The sequence below is a fragment of the Canis lupus genome, chromosome 17 (genome assembly GCF_048164855.1).
Source record: "Canis lupus baileyi chromosome 17, mCanLup2.hap1, whole genome shotgun sequence".
Lineage (NCBI taxonomy): Eukaryota > Metazoa > Chordata > Mammalia > Carnivora > Canidae > Canis > Canis lupus.
In genome coordinates this window covers 54839950-54856427 of record NC_132854.1, presented here as the reverse complement: position 1 = coordinate 54856427, position 16478 = coordinate 54839950, and the positions used below count along the sequence as shown (strand labels likewise).

Below are 16478 nucleotides of genomic sequence, written 5' to 3'. Positions count from 1 at the left end.
ATTGTAAGTTTTTGAAGGTGATGAAGTAGATACTTTTATTTTAAAAATGAATTATATTAAATGTGTAAACATTTATAATTATATTAAATGTGTAAACATTTATAATTATTTTACATACGTTTTTAATGGTTACTTATCTCCTAAAATAGTCACAGTTACCTTTTAAAATTTAGAGGCAAATTAAAATAAAAGGCACTCCAAATCAAAATGATTTAAATGGAGCTGAGTGTTTTAATTTAATTTTTCAAATATTTGAGTCCCATTAAATATTTTATGAAAGTAAATCTGTTTGTATTTCTGGTTTTCTATGTCTCTTTAGTTGCCAATGTAAAGAACTGTTGTCATGGCTTATGTATGTCATGTGCATATTTATAAACACTCAAATTTGAGTGTAATGTGAGCTGTTTAATATTGCAAAATGTTTTTCTGTCAGCATGTTGTGAATGCCCTGCTAATTTGCGAGTGCCTCCAGAACATGCACTGGAGCACAAATTAGTCGTCTGGCCCTACTGTGAAGCAATATTTAATTTATGCCCCCGTGTTATCTGAAAGGAAGGTCTTGGCAAGTTAATTTGTCTTTTACCTTCATGCTTCTCTCACTCTAAAAATTCTGGGCCCTTTGAAGCAGTGTTCACCTCTGACCTTGGCACTGGCTCAACCCACAAAGCTTCACAGCCTTTTGGATGCAGTTGCCTTTTATTTCAAGGACAAAAGAGCAAAGAGGTGTGGACGAGTGATTCCCTGGGGCCTGGATGGTGTTTACTAGAGAATGGTGTGGTTAGAGACTGTTTATGGTGACAGGTTATGCTGTGCCACCGACAAACGCCAGGTCTGCAGAGCAGATGACAGAAGGCCCATGTGTTTCTTTACTACATTTTTTGTTTGTGGTGACTGTGTTTATATTATGTAAAGCCTTCTAAGGCATGGGACAAATACAACACAGAACTCACAGTTCAGTTTAAATTTCAGATAACCAATGACTGACTTTTTAGGACATGTATATCCTCAAAATTGCACGGGACATACTTATACTAAAAATTGTTCATTGGTTATCTGAAATTCAAAGTCACCTGGCTCTCCTGGATTTTTATTTGATAAACATGGAAACCCTAGAGGCCAAGAGCATGCTCTGTCTTGCCTCGGACTCAGCCACAAGGGCATTGTATGGAACACAAGAAAGAAAAAACTAGATCCCTGAATTCTGAAAATCTCAACCAGGACCCTAGAGGGAGGAGTGCTGAATAGCCTTTCTACTATTGCCAAAGGTAAGTAGAATCAGACAGGTTTGTTTCCTACCAGGAATATCTGTGGGAAACCAGGAAGTGAGTCCTTTCTCCCAAGTATTTCTTTGAAGCCATAATAGTGTATTTTGGGTTCACGTTGTCATAAAACTCAATCACCAGCTCTCCATTTATTTGCTCATTTGCCTATAACATATGTGCCAAACTTTTCCATGGATCTGGCATACTGTTGGTGTCAGAACAGCCCTAGGAAGTAGGTATTATGATCTTTATTTTACAGATGGAGAGATATCAGCTCAGGGAAGTTAAATGAATTGCCCACTATTGTCCACTTGGTAAGTCACAGAGGCATTATCTAAACCCATGTTGTTCTGACTCCCACCTTCTGGTGGAAATGCAAGCTAGGGAGTGGAAGAGAGAACAAGAGGAGTGCTCAACTGTCTTTAGCACCTTATATTTTAGGCATAATCTTTTTTTTTTAAGATTTATTTATTTATTTATTTATTTATTTATTTATTTATGATAGACCCACACACACCCAGAGAGAGAGAGAGAGAGAGAGAGAGAGAGGCAGAGACAGCAAAGACATAGGAGGAGGGAGAAGCAGGCTCCATGCCAGGAGCCTGATGCGGGACTCGATCCCGGGACTCCAGGATCGCACCCTGGGCCAAAGGCAGGCACCAAACCGCTGAGCCACCGAGGGATCCCCCATTTTAGGCATAATCTTAAACACTTTATACTACTGACAATCTTTCTTGTTCCAGTCAGATTATATTCTGACCTCTTAGGAAAAAAAAATACATTGAAGAAATGCAGAATTGTTTCCATAAGGTAGAAACTGTAGTGCTCAAAAAAAAAAAAAAAAAAAAAAAAGTGTTTGATCATGTTAAAACTTAACTGGAAATGCAAAAGACTTAAAATTGCCAAAACAATTTTGAAAAAGAAGACCAAAGTGGGAGGACCTAAAACTATCTGATTTCAAAACTTAATGTCAAGGTCCAGTAATCAAATACACCTGGTATTTGCATATGGATAGCATGTAGGTCAATGGTAGACACTAGAATTCAGAAATAAACCCACATATTTGTGGTCTATTGATTTTTGAAAAGGGTGCATGCAAAAGAGCGAGGATAGTCTTTTCAACAATGGGATTAAGAATAGTCTTTTCAAAAATAGTACTGGAAAAATCCGATATCCGTATGCAGAATTAACAACAGCAACAGATAGAAAATATTTAGATGCTTACCTCATTCTACACACAAAATTAACTCAGAATAGATCATAAGTATAAATATTACAGTTCAAACTATAAAACCTTCAGAAGAAATCATAGGAGAAAAATCTTTGCAACCTTGGGTTACGCAAAGGTTTCTTACATATGACATCAAATATATGATCCATAAAAGAGAAAAAAAGGATAAGGTGGATTTTATCAGAATTAAAAACTTTGACAATTCAAATGACACTTCTAGGAGAATGAAAAGCAAACCACAGACTGAGAGAAAAGATTTGCAGATCATGTATCTCTCACGAGGGACCTACATCCAGAATGTATAAAGAACTCCTACAACTCAACAAGAAGACAAACTATTTAATAAATAAATAGGCAAGAGATTTAATAGACACTTTATTAAAGAAAACACATGAATGAACAACAACAACAACAAAAGGAGCATGTGGAAAGATGCTTACCATGATCAATCATTAGGGAAATATAAATACTACCAGAGTTAGACACTAATACTTACCAGAATGTTGGCATTCAAAAAGACCTACAATACCAAGTTTTTGAGAGAATGTATAGAAACTGAAACCCTTATGCATTGTTGGTAATAATGTAAAATGGTAAAGTCACCTTAAAAAACACTTTTTTAAAGCTTAAATTTAAGGGCACCTGGCTGATTCAGTGGTAGAGCATGTGACCCTTGACCTAGGGCTTTGAGTTCCAGCCCCTTGTTGGGTGTGGAGCCTACCAAACACACACACACACACACACACACACACACACACACACACACACCTTGACCTAAATTCACCTTACAACCCAGTGATTCTGCTTCTAGGTATCTGCTCAAGAGACAAGATAATATCTATTCACATGAAGACTTGTACGTGAATAATCGGAGCAGCATTATGCATAACAGCTCCGAGTCTAAACGTCCATCATGATGAATGGGCAAAAAAAAAAAAAAAAAAAAGTGATATATTCCTAGCATGGAATATTGCTTGGGCAGCAAAAAGGCACGAACTACTGAAACATGTAACAGCAAGAGTGAAAGTCAGAATGAAAGAAGCCAGACACAAAAGACTGGTGCATTACTCCACTTATGTGAAATTTCTAGAAAAGGCAAAACTGTTGAGGGTGGCAATGGGAGCAGGGTTTAGCGGCAAACAGGTGTCAGGAAGCTTTCAGGTGACAGAAGTGCGCCAGCCCTGGAAGTGATGGTCAGACAGCTGGGTAGTTTGCCTCAAGTTAACCAAATTCAACACTGAAAATAGGTCAATTGCACAATGCCTAAATTATATTTCAATAAATCTGTAGAAAGATATGTGTTGTCTTTAGCCACTCACCCTACTCTGTCAGATACAGCTTTGTGCCCAATAACCCGCCAGGGGCTTCCAACACTCCGGATTAGTCGTCCAGTGGAGACATCTTTGCAAGTGGATGGGCCTGCTTTGTTGTGTGCCTTCCAGTTGTCCTTGGGGATATTCTGAACTCCTGAAGGACAGGGAGGTACGTGGTGTTCCAGAGTCCTCCAGAAGCCGGTTTCTTAAGACACCATGTTTGGATGGGTGGAGGAGAAATCCCTCAAGGAAGCCACTCAACTCTTACATTCTCTTATTTCTTACAACTGAAACGAATGCCATTAGGTTCAAATTTGCCATGGATGGAGTCACTGCCTTTGGCATTTTTTTAAAAGAAGATTTTACTTATTTATTTGAGAGAGAGAGAGAGAGAGAACAAGTGGTGGGGAGGGGGTGCAGAGGGACCACGGGCTCCATCTCCTGATAGGGGGACAGCAAATGCACCCCACACCTCGCTGGTGGCAAAGGGCGACAGTGGAGTTCCAGCAGAGGCCATGTGCTGAGGGGCGGGGGCCTCTCCTGGGGGTGGCTGACCTCATGCATCGGCTCAGTGCCACACTGAACCCCAGTTCATACTTTCCCAGGGTCCCCAAGATATGGAAGGAAACTCCGCAGAGTCTCAAGCTGGCAGTTCATAGCCTCGGCCTGGATCACTTCCTCCTGCATCTTTTGACCAAACTAACCCACCCCTGCCTGGAAGTGGGGCTAGAAATGTTAGCAGATGGCCCCCACCTTCCCACAAAGGCCCTTTAGGAGCACCTGTCATCCTCGTGATTTGTTTACACGTGGCTCCCCCTTGCCCCCCATCACCTGTGAGTGTCTCTAGAGAAGGTGCCGTGACTCGTCTTCATCCACCCCGGCCTGGCCCAGCACGGCGCCTGGCACTTGGCAGGTGCCGAAGACACATCGCTGGCCTTGCTTTGTTTGGTTTTCTAACAAAGAAATGTTCACCAAGCAAAGCTCGAAGGCCTGGCGTGGAGAAATGGTGTGTTTTCGCATTTGACTGTCTTTCTAGCAAAAAAAGTAGCCCAAATCCTGAAGTTTCCATTTGTTCTCCTGCAAGTCTTGGGATGAGCAGCTGCATTTCTCACAACTTGGCTGGGGCGAATCACGAGGGACGTTTTTCACAACTTGGCGAGGTCAAATCATGTGGTTTATGATTTTTAAAAAATTACGAGAAAGGACCGTTAGTTTCTCACTGTTGCTGGAATATTTACAACAGTGTAACTTGTGCTCAGACCCACTCTCCCGGGAGTGCAGTGTGGTCACAGGCATTACCTAATGCAGTCAGGCCTGGGGAGGGGAATGGAGCTACAGTAACCTCCATTGTCTGGAAGGAAACCTCGGGAAGCCTCCCTGGTTCACACAAGTGCACACATGAGCCGCTAGGCCTTGATTTCCTGACTTTGGTTCACACGTCTCTCTAGTCCCTCTGGTTCTCCGTTCATTTTTCAGATCCAGAAAATGTGTGAAAGCGGCCAAATGGCCTCTTTTTAAGGTGAATATTTCTCTTTTCCAGTGTCTTTTTCACGTTTTTAAACAACGTGAGTTCAAAATAACAGATATAAAAACAAATCCACCAAAATAGCAAACAAGAGCGCGCTGAAGCCAAGGTCACCCCTCGGGTTGGGCTGGACAAGCTCAGAGCGTGAAATTAAATGACCTCAAAGGCCCCATCCTCTTCTAAGATTTCATGACTCCAGACTTGAGAACATCTCCAAATGAAATCTATCCCGATTTAAACAAATCTCTCCAACTCACTTTCCAACGGCTGTCTCAGGCTGTTTGCCCGGTGTGCTAATGGCCTTGGGAGGTCAGCCAGCCTCTCTGGCTTCTGTTCTTTTGGGAAAAAGTGGTTCAGAGTTTTAAAAAAAAAAAACAAAAAAAACCTACTATATAATGTTGCAACTCACCTGCTTGCTCCATGTCTTTTTCCTCTCACTTTGTTGGTCCATTCACTCATTCATTTCTTCATCCATTCACCAAGCATTGTCTGAATACCTGCCCTGTTCTGGACACGGGGCTTCCTGCAGGGCCTGGAAATGCACCTGGCTCTGTCCTCAAGGGTCTCAGCGTCCAGTGAGCACACAGATAATTATAATCCAGAATGGTAAGTGCAATACTAGGCACAGAATATTTGAAGACCCCCACAGAGAGGTACCTCGGTCAGTTTTGGGGCGGCCAGAGAAGAGGTCAGGAGGGAATTCCTAGGAGAGGTGATTGCTCAAAGTCAGTATTCAGGTATGAGATATTCATCCTGGAGAATACAAGAGTAAATAGAGGGGAATGCGGCAGGATTGACCAGTTGCACTGAGAATCCTTTTGAGATTGTCAGTCATGGGTTGAAACTGAGACCGAGGAGCCCGCTAGAATGTGGTCCACCAGCCACATTTGGATGTGTGGATACAGGTTCAGAGTGGGTGGAGGGTTGGATCTTTCTGGGGCTTGGTGCTTCCACGTGAGTATGAAAGAGGGAAAAACAAGGAAAGATGGTGAGGCTGAATGTCAGGGCTGGCTGTGTTTATGGCCAATGCCCCACAGCTGGGAGGAGTGTGAGGGAGAGAGCAAGTGCAGCTGTGGGATGTTTGGAGTCCGGGTCAGCATCTGAGGGAGTGAGGCGGAAAGGCAGCAGGTGGAGTTGGAAAGCGTTGCCCTTGACAGTGAGACATGGTTGGCTTGTCATGACAGGGGACAAGATGGCGGGAACAGGGTCTGTGGAGGAGAGGAACCCCAGGGACGGAGGGACTGGATGATGCTGGATGGATTGTCTACTCTAGCCCAGATGTTAAACTCTGGCCCCTGACCAGAGTTGTATCTACTTCCTACTGCTGCTGTAACAAATGACCACAAACATTAATGGTTTGAGCGACACAAATTGATAATCTTACTTTTCTGTGGGAGGCCGACATAAGTCTCATGGATTTTAATCAAAGTGTTGGCAGACCTGTGCTCTCTGGAGGTTCCAGAGGTGAATCTGTTTCCTGGCCCTTCTCAGCTTTCTAAGGCTGCCTGGACGTCCCTCGGCCTGTGGCCCCTCTTGTACTTCAAAGCTGGCCACAGCGGGCTGCGTCCTTCTCTCATGGCATCACTCTGGCCTCTTTGCTTCCCTCTTCCATGTTTCCTTATGATTGGGCCCATCTGAATGATGCAGGATAACCTCCATTTTAAGGTTAGCTCATTAGCAACCTTAATTTCAACTACAACCTTAACTCCCCTTCGCCATGTGTTTTAGCCTGTTGGGGATCCCAGAACAGAATCCCACAGACTGGGGGGCTTGTACAACAGAAATTTATTTCTCACAATTCTGGAGGCTAGAAACCCAAGATCAAAATGTTGGCAAGGGGACGCCTAGGTGGCTCAGTGGTTGAGTGCCTGCCTTCGGCCCAGGGCGTGATCCTGGAGACCTGGGATCGAGTCCCATGTCGGGCTCCCTGCATGGAGCCTGCTTCTCCCTCTGCCTGTGTCTCTGCCTCTCTCTCTCTCTCTCTGTGTCTCTCATGAACAAATAAAATCTTAAAAAAAAAAAGTTGGCAGGTTTGGTGTCTCCTGAGGACTCTCTCCTTGCCTTGCAGATGGCTATGTCCTCCTCTGATCTTTCCTTAGTGTGTGCATCCCTCATGGCTCTCTGCGTGTCCAAATTTCCTCTTAATATAAGGACTTCAGTTGGATTGGATTACACCCCAATCTAAATGCCTCATTTTAATGTAATTACCTCTTTAAAGGGTCCATCTCCAAATATGGTCACATTCTGAGGAATAGGGGGTTAGGGTCTCAATGTAGAAATTTGGGGAAGATGCAATTCAGGCCATATCACCAGGTAACATATTTACAGGATCCAAGGATTAGGACGTGGGCATCGTGTGTGTGTGTGTGTGTGTGTGTGTGTGTGTGTGTAGGAGGGCCATTGTTCCACCACAGGAGAAATGTTGAAGAGAATAACCATCCTCCCAGTGCTAAAACCTTCAACAAGTGGGGATGAGCCCAGGCTGTGTGCAGGTGACACAACAGGGGGTTCTGGCCTGAGACTATGTGCGTTAGACTCGCTGGAGTTTGGGGAGGAGAAGCTAGAGGAGGCCCCACGGACCTAAACCAGGCAGGGAACTTGATGTGTGTGTGTGTGTGTGTGTGTGTGTGTGTGTGTGTGAGAAAGGGCTGTCGCTTGAGAGGGCTGCAGGAGAATCGGCCTCCTTAGGAGGGATGAGGTGGAGTGAGGGCAAGAAGGTGACACGGTCTCTCAGAGAGGAGGTTTAGACCTCAGGGTTTCACGTCATGAGCTCAGAGGGCACGGGGCAAGGGCTGGTAGGGTAGCAAAGGGTGAGACTGAGTTGGCGCGCGGGGCTACACACCTGCCCCGGAGGTGGGCCTGGCCTGGAGACTTGGCTGTCCCATGGTGACTGATGGGAACAGAGACGTGAGGCATGGTAACGACTACTCAAGCCTTCCTCCACACCCGCTCATCAAGCTGGCGCTGATCTCATTTTTCTCATTCTTTCTCCACTGAACGTACCATTTGGCTTTGTACCTAATTTTCCTTCAAACAGTTAGACGGTCGTATGGTTCATCCGCACAATTGGGTTGTACCCTCTTCTAGGGCAGGGACCATGTTTGATTCTCCAGTCATGCCAGGAATAGTCCTGGGCATGTCATTCAGAGACTCAATAAATAATTAAGTTCCCCATATCTTTTATTTTTAGACGAGCTAACAGGCAGGATACTCGCACCACCTTCCATGACTCTATTTTCTTTCTTACAATTACCAACTTTCCAATGACTTGAGAATTTTGCTTAAAATATAAAGTGATCTTGTTTCCTCATAGATCCGAAATGGTGACTGACACTTACCGAGCGCTTTCTTGGTGCGAGTGCCACGCGGATACTCTCACTGCCTCGTTTTACAGAGGGGCAAACTGAGGTCTGGACAAACTAAACAACTTTTCCTGAGACCACACAGTCGGAAGGTGGCAAAACCACACCTCAGATTCAGCTCTCTGTGAACCCGAAGCCCATTCCTCCTATCTTTTGATGGGCAGCCTTCCATTTGTCAGTCTTTCTTTCTTCCCTAGAAAGAAACAGCAAACGATAATGCATATAAAAGTGTTACTTGTACAGGACGACCGCTCCCTGGCTTTGTCGTAAAGCGTTATTTCTATTTGCAGAGTTTAAACCTCCAGAGTCCAGGTTCTTGCTATGACATCAGTTTGAGTTTCTAGCCCAGGGGCTTCGGAACGTGTGGAAATGAAGTCTAGAGTCTAGGTCATTTCTGAACAGAGTTGCCAGTAACTCGAGCTTTCTTCTTGTCTGCTCTCCAAACCTCTGTTTCCTGTGATTTGTGAAGATGCCAAGGAGGCCAAGAGATGCTCCCACCTGGGACATGAGCCTTGTGGTGAGCGTCTGCTCCATGGGTCTTTCCCACTGAGAGGAAGGATGACACATGTTTTCTAGGCAGCTCATTTTAAAACCATGGTTGAGTGAACTTTTTTCCTTTTCTTGAAAAACTTAAAAAAGCAAAAAAAAAAAAAAAAAGATCAATTTGCTCTTTTGGGGAGGTGGGGAGGAGATTAACTTGGAAGCAGAAATTCTATTGGGATCTAGAATATTTTCTGCCTCCAACATCTTTCTCTAGGTTTTCAATTTCTTTTTTTTTCCCTAAGATTTTTTTTATTTATTTGAGAGAGAGAGAGAGCGTGCACAAACAGGGGGAGCAGCAGGCAGAGGGAGAGGGAGAAGCGGGCTCTCCGCTGGGCAGGGAGCCCAATGCGGGGCTTGATCCCAGGACCCCGGGATCATGGCCTAAGCAGGAGGCAGAGGCTTAACCGACTGAGCCCCCCAGACACCCCTAGATTTTCAATTTCTTGTGTGTGTGTAGAGAAGTTGCATTTGGGTTGTACTGACCTGTTTGATCCGGTGCTGTAGGATGGAGAAAATGTTCCAAACCATTCATTCCAGGAAGCAGCCCAATTCTTTCTGAAGGTCACAGAATCTCAAATCACATCCATGCAACCAGATCCGTGCGTCAAACAACTCCAGAGAGATGGCTCTCCCAACTCCTAAAATCTCCAGATTAGAAGACTCTGGGACAACCTGGTTTTTGCAGTGAATTTTGGTGTCTCACATCCTTGTTGCAAGATGAGTTTTGTTCATGAACTGAAATCTCAGCTTTGGGGAAAGAGAGACTCGGACCTTGTTTGCTCCTTGGCGGGGCTTAGCTTGTCTCTCTGAGGTCCATCATCTACGGAATGAGTCTCCTGGGAGCCATGACCCAGACACTGTCATCAGAGCCCCTCCGTGGACACAGTGGACATGGGCCTCTGGAGGTCTGTTCGAGCCTGAGTCCAGAGTGGCGACGAAGCATCGGAAAGGTCTCCTTGGAGCCACGTGTGAAAGCTTGGGCATTGATGGGATTTGGATTGGCATCAGGGGCTAGTGGACACCTGAGAACTACAGACTCTGGTTATTCGGTGGCCAGTGGCTGTGGCTCTGGTAGTGGTTCTCCAATGCTGGTGAGTTAGGAGACGATATAGAGCCTCGGGCTCTCCGAAATAGGATGCGGCCTGGCCTGTGTACTTTTAAAAAGTTCCCCAGGAGATGCTGATGTGCAGTCAAGTTCGAGGGCCACCTTTGGGAGCGTGACGGTAATGACTGTACAACTGCCCAGCCAGTTGCATGCGAGCGAGAGTGTATTTCTGGACAGTGACCTTTTGCAAAATCGTTTTTCATTACGACTGGAAGGGAAGAAATAGAAAGTACCAAAGGTCCTATCTTCTTACAAGGCAATCAGGAGAAAACCTAAATCGTTGATAAGAAGAGTTACTAAGCAACCGCTTGTCTGGCTAGGACGAGAACTTCTAGGCCTAGAGAGAGAGCTTTAGGCCCCACTTCGAGAGCCCTCGTTATTCACTACTTTGTTTCTGTTGTCCCTGCTGGTGTGCATGCCTGATGACGGCGTCCTCATCGAACAAGTAAAGAAATCGTAAATGATATTTCAAATGAGAGCTACGTCCTTTACGCCAGACGGTGAGACAGACGAAGCAGATAGTCCTTGATGAAGGGTCACTGGGTAGACTAATTTGTACTTGTGTGTGAAGTTCGGCTCAAGGATTGTTTTCTCAAAGAAATGGGCACCAATATAGCCTTCGGATAAGACACCCGAATCTCGCAAGGGGAGCTGTTGAGCCAGTGGAAGCCGGACTAGCTAATCCCCGGCCAGGCTGTGGGGGCCCAGGGGCCTGCTGGCCTTTGGACCTCGGGGATAGGGCTTTGCACAGCCCCTCCCCGCCTGTCTCTTATTCCCAGGATTCCCAGGACAGGCTGGGCATGAGAATTAACAAAACAAAACAAAACATCAAAACCAAGAGAAAGACGGCCACTAAATGTTTCCAGAAGTTTACTCTGTTGGAAAACTTTTCGAGGAGCCCAGTGACTACCACCATTCCCAGACAAGCGAGTGTGTGTGTGTGTGTTTCTTTCTTTTTTTTTTTTTTAAGATTTTATTTATTTATTCATGAGAGAGAGAGAGAGGCAGAGGCACAGGCAGAGGGAGAAGCAGGCTCTATGCAGGGAGCCCGATGTGGGATTCGATCCGGGGTCTCCAGGATCATGCCCTGGGCCGAAGGCGGCGCTAAACCACTGGGCCCCCCAGGCTGCCCTGTGTGTGTCTCTTAAAAAGGCATAGGCCTCCAGCCGTGTGGACAAAGGAGCACCCTCCGAGGTGAGGTGCCAGGATCCTGGGAGCGCCCAGGGGACCCACAAAGGGCTTTTGAGGCCCCACCGTTGCCGCCGGGCCTGAGGGGGCCTCTGAGCACAGCGGGGCTGTGTTTGCCCCCCGTTTTCTAAATTCAATTTTATCACCTGGACAAATATTTGTTTGTGGGGCCACAGCATGGAATGTCGGAGCTCAGGACTGTAGTCAACACTGCAGACATAGAAATACCTTGTCCCTCTCTCTTCAGGGCCCCACATGAGACCACCCCATTCTCAAATCCACAAACAAGTAGATTGTCTCAGACCCGGTTTTCTCCCCAGACTTTGAGGGGCTTCTTCAGGGTTCATTTTTACTTGTGCCAATGTTCAGATTTCCATCCTATACAGAATATGCAAGAGAGAGCCTTTCCTTCCCCCTGCCTCCCCCCCCCCCCCCCCCGGCTCCTCTAGGCAATGCCTAGTTCTTTCCAGTGGGCAGAGAACAAATTTACCAGGTTAAAAAAAATTAGTAAGTAGATCTTTTGTTTGGTACCAATAGTTAGGAATGCTGGCCAGGGAAAGGTCCCTGGTCCTTCCTTGATTCTGCTCTTGTGCTTCAGTCAGCAGGGTTTCGCGCCATCAGCTCTACAGGGCAGCACCCCTGGGCCGAGTCCCCTCTGCTGGTGGGGCCGCTCGGGTGGGCCCTCTGGGTGCTCTTGGCTCTGGAAGGCCACCGGGTGCTGTGTGTCAGGTTGTCATGTGGTACCCGGTGGGCCCCTGGAGCCCACGTCCCCGATCCTGGTCCTCGGCTGCCCCAGAAATGCTCATGTGAGCTCGGGCCCGCTCTCCCCACCTGACAGAGACAGCCCGGCTCCGTGGACACCGGTTCTCACCGTCCCAGGTGGCCGTGTACGGGGCCCCGCGACGCCAGGACGGGCACATGGGAGGAGGGAAGAAGAGAGAGCATTTCTCAAACTCTTGCTCTGAGCCAGCTGCTTTATATTTTTATTTTCTTCATGCTCTCCCCAGCCACTTCGTGAGCACCCAGTCTCACCCCCATCTAAAGGATGGACAAACTGAGGCCCTCGTGGGTTGAATCGGCCGCCCAAGGTCCTGCAGCCGGTAAGTGGCTGTGGCATGATTTGAGCTCCTCCGCCTGATTTCGAAATCTGTGCCATCGCTACTGCTTTCTACTGGAATGCCCGGGTACTGGAGATTCAAGTCCCTCTGGTCTGGTACAAGGGCAGAGCCTTGCTTTGGTGAGGTTCCTCCCCTGACACAGAGGTAGCCCTCCTCGGGGGCACCTGCTGCTGGGACGGCGCCCGGCACTCTGGAGGCTTCCTCCCCTGTGCAGGGCCTGGTGTGCAGAGGTCTGGGCGCCTCAGGGGACTCTGCAGGGTGACCTCCTGATTCTGTCGTCCCCGTGGTGGGTTGTAGGCCGTGCAATCAGATCCTCAGCCCCACCGTCCTCCCCGCTCCTCCTCTGCACCCTTCCAGCAAACTCCTTCCAGCTGAGCTGAGCCCACTGAGATTTCTGTTGCTTGCAGAGCACGAGCCCTGGCAGCTGGGGCTTCCTGGAGATGCAGCAAAGGAGAGGGAGGCCCCGTTGCCCTGCCCCTCTGGGCGCTGCCTCCCCCCGCCCCGGATGCGCCTCTCCTTTGTGGGGAGTCTATCACTCCCCACATGAGCCCTTCCAGGGCTTCTGTGCATATGAGCTGAGCAGGCACAGGTTGGCTCCCCGACCAGCACCTTCCAGAACTGTGGGGAGCCTCTGAGATCCATGACATTCGCTGTCAGGGTTCATGGAACTTCGGACGAAGGAGGTGGGAAGGACAGAAGCAACGGTGAGAACAGCTTTGTCTCCTCAGAAAATTCTCAGCTACGTGGCTGCAGGCTGTGCCTGTGGAATGAGGTCGAGAGAGTTCTCCGTCTCAGCTCCTGTAAGCCACCACCCGTTCAGGGACTGTTGCATGGTACCTGTAAGCCCTGGCTGTGAGACCCCAAGAGGGGTCCTGTCAATGTACGGGAGGGGCACAGAGTGAGGTTCTGGCCAAAACTGGGTTTCCAAAGCAGGCAAGCTGGTTTTACATTCACTTTGGTCGGGGGGGAGGTGGAAGGACGGACGGAGGTAAGAGAAACACTATGCCGTCTCTTCTGGAGAGGCCACTGATGAGACCCCCCAGCCCTGTCAGATGGGAGGGCACGGAAAGGAGAGTCCTCTCTAGGGCCCTATCCATCCCCAGAAGATTTTAAGGTCTCTGAATTCAGACTCCCTCCACACCCTGGCTGTGAGCCACTCTGAACTTCTGTTTCTTTTTCTGAAAAGTTGGCAAAATAATGGCACCGACCTTGAAGAGCTGATGGGAGACCTTGGGATAGGATGGTGCTCTAGAAAGGCCTTTCTTTCTTTCTTTCTTTCTTTCTTTCTTTCTTTCTTTCTTTCTTTCTTTCTTTCTTTCTTTCTTTTTTTCTTTTTTCTTTCTTTCTTTCTTCTTTCTTTCTTTCTTTCTTTCTTTCTTTCTTTCTTTCTTTCTTTCTTTCTTTCTTTCTTTCTTTTTTCTTCCTTTTTTAGAAAGGCATTTCAAAGATAATAGTGGACTGTTCCCATAAGCCATCCTCATGTAATATTATTTTAATGCTAAAATGAAGGAGACATTTTTCATGATGAGAGAGCTTCTACAGGGTCTCATGTGAGTTCTATGCAGGTAACTCTTTGTTTCTCCAGTTCTCCAGAGTGAAAATAGTAGGTCTCCTTTTGCCTTGTTTGAGCCTGGCCTGGGAAGGAGTGGGGCTGCCTCGGGAATGAACAACTAGAAGGGGGTGCAGAGGCTCACACCCAGGGATGATCGCTGTAGGAGTTGGAAGCGGCTTTGGGAGGCAGGATGCTGCTTTTAGAGTTGATTTTTTTCGAAGTGGATTTTAGAAGCAAGAATCTCACTTTAGAAAAGGATGATGTGACAGCAAAGGTTAGATGCTTGGAGTAGAGGCCCGAGGGGAGAGAGTGTACGCAGGAGGGACCCACACTCTTCAGGAAGTCATGACCCTAGGCAAGCCGCTGGGGCCCACGGATGTGGTGGCCGTGGGTAAGAGGAATCAGGTGTGGATGGCTGAAGAGAGAGCTGCCGAGGATCCACTGGGTCCCTAATAGGAGTGGCTGGTTCCCCAGCTGTCCGTGTCTTCAGGCCTCCATCACTGCAGATCCACCTCATCCCACGGCAGCCTCACCACTGACTGGTTGCAGTGGGGGGCATGGCATATCCACCCATTTCAGCCCCAGGTGGGATAGCCCTGGTGGGCCGTGCACACTCCTGAGCTCCTTGCTGTGCCAGCCACACTTTTGTTGGGCATGTATTGCTTTGGCTCTCCTTCTGACCAATCCTATTCCCTCCCCGTCACTTCCAACAGCTCTTGATCCCTGATACATACCCTCTATACCAAACCCCATTTCCAAGTCTCCTTCCGAAGAATTCGGTCTTACTACCAACCTGCAAAGATTGTTGCCAGGAGTGGTCCAGGAAAGCAGGCGCTAAGAGGGACTTTGAAACAGGATCATTTCCCATCGAACTGGGTAAAGAGGTCCCTCTCCCTAGGGAGAGGTGCTGACTAGATAGCTTCTGACAAAACGTGGCAGTCCAGTTGCTCAAACTTTCCCCCAGTACCGAATTGGGAGAACATATTGGTTGAGGACAATGTATTAGCGAGAGCAAGGTGTCAGGCATTGGAGAAGAATGAAAGAAACAGTAAATATAGGACTGACTTTGCTCAGTGGCTTTCAACAAAATCCCCAACATAGTAGTTCAGAGGTAGGTATCTATCTCAAGTTAAAAATCATAATTCCACCTTATTGGGAAGTTCGAGAAAGTTCTTGGAGACTCTAGAAACTTCTGTCACCCAGGAAAATGTCTCTGTCATTGAAATAGTAAAACTGAAAGTCAAAACCTGCAGCACCAATCATTTCCTGGACCCCCAAGAACTGGGAAATGGCTTACCTTGAATAAACAATTGTCACATTGGAGCTAGAGATACAATTTTAAACTCCTGAAATGACCAGTTAATTCTGCACTTATCCACATTTCATTTTCCCTGGTGGCAGTGACCCACTAGTGCGTGGGGATCAGAAATCCTGCAGCCCCTTCACTGTCCTCCATAGTTGCGGGGGGAACACACACCTGCCTTGTGGTTCCTGCATCCACCCATCTCTCTGAGCCCAGCTTGAATTGGGTGTTTTATGAGATACATCCTGTTTGGATTCCTTGATGCAAAAGAATATCCTATAGAAAAATCTTGCCCACCTGCCTCAGTCAAAAGACTTTCCAGCTTAGATTTCAAGATGCATTCCGTCACCAGCTGTTTGCAAACAGTCCTGCGAAGCTTCAGCTTCATGAGCTGGCCTCTGCATTTATCCCGGGTTGGGTTTTGTTTCAAAAGGCTGAAAGGAGCCTCGACATAACTCATGAGCATCTGCAAACTCACAGGGATAGGATGCAGTGGGGCAGGTAGGGTTTTGCTGCATGTACAGGACTCCCCAAGGAACAACATCCAAATTGTGAGTTATTGCTCTTTACCCATAAAAACCGTTTTGCCAAGAGCCCCGATTATGCAGCCTGAGAGGTAGATACTGGGCAGCTGTTTTGGTTTTTCACTCGTATCTGTTTTGTCATAAATACTGCTTTATCTCCTTGGTGTTACATAGCATTTTAAACTTCCCAGACCTCTTTTCATCCTCTGAATAGCCCTGCAAAATAAATAATTACCATCTCCTTTTGATATATAAAGAAGTAAACTTTAAGTTGATATAATGTGTTATCTAGAAAAATTAGTAAGTAATACCTTTTAAAAATTCTTCTAAAGGACTCTAAGTGTTGACTCAAATTATTTTTATCAAGGGCTATATAAAAATGCAAAAATATGTAAGTAGATATACATTCTGTATGCTTTTTTTTTGTTATGCAACCATTAAAAATCTAATTA

At 46.8% G+C, this 16478-nt stretch overlaps 1 long non-coding RNA gene across 1 annotated transcript in view; it reads right to left on the bottom strand.

Annotated features, from left to right (window-relative positions):
• Window positions 1-2938: 2938 nt before the first annotated feature.
• The window catches only part of LOC140608127 (uncharacterized), a 172463-nt gene continuing 158923 nt past the window's right edge, over window positions 2939-16478 (bottom strand). The window contains exons 11-12 of the long non-coding RNA XR_012010125.1: window positions 8670-8886; window positions 2939-6034 (exon numbers count right to left, since the gene is read on the bottom strand). This is a non-coding gene — a long non-coding RNA (uncharacterized lncRNA). The remainder of the gene's footprint in view (window positions 6035-8669; window positions 8887-16478) is intronic.